We start from the raw sequence: 716 nt of genomic DNA, 5'->3' as shown, positions 1-716 counted from the left end.
ATTAGCAGCCCATGATGGTGCTTTCTCACAAATATTTCCATCGTTGGTGCAAGCTTGAAGTGACAGTTCCTCAAACCAATTTGGATCCAGTGGTCCTAATTCTGCATTGAAAAATAATTAATACCGTAATATATATGTAAACATAAACATAACCAGACTTGTCACCTTTATGATGTGTTGCAATGCAATATATGGCTTGTGGTGTAATGCAGCCTATATCAATATGGTTAAAGAAGTTACCTACCTTCCCATATTCTATGTTTGAATGTGTCAAACATCATTTTTGAAGGTGAATCCATGCCACATAATTAATGAACTCTACTCCATTTTAGTCTAAAATGTAGCTAGAGATGCAACCTGCAATGACAAAGTTAACATAAATACACATGCCACAATGTATAGGATACTACCTACCCATCAATGAATACAAAATGACAATGTAAAACAAGCCAACGATGGAAGAGATTCTCTCTCTCTCTCTCTCTCTCTCTCTCTCTCTCTCTCTCTCTCTCTCTCTCTCTCTCTCTCTCTCTCCTCCTCCCCCTCTTCTAATCGATAAATACTTTTTTACGTACGAGTCTAAATCTTAGGCTAACTGTTAATAAATATTTCAATCAATCACTTCTCCTCGACTCCTCCTGTGTTTTCGCGATGGATGCTTAACATGACAAATACAAATAGTTCTGGACTGGTTCTTCAGAGTCACAAGTACAACA

This window comes from Protomyctophum parallelum, assembly GCF_964188405.1.
Source record: "Protomyctophum parallelum genome assembly, chromosome: 9".
NCBI lineage: Eukaryota > Metazoa > Chordata > Actinopteri > Myctophiformes > Myctophidae > Protomyctophum > Protomyctophum parallelum.
The sequence above is the reverse complement of the archived record's forward strand: the minus strand, read 5'-3'. Positions refer to the sequence as shown.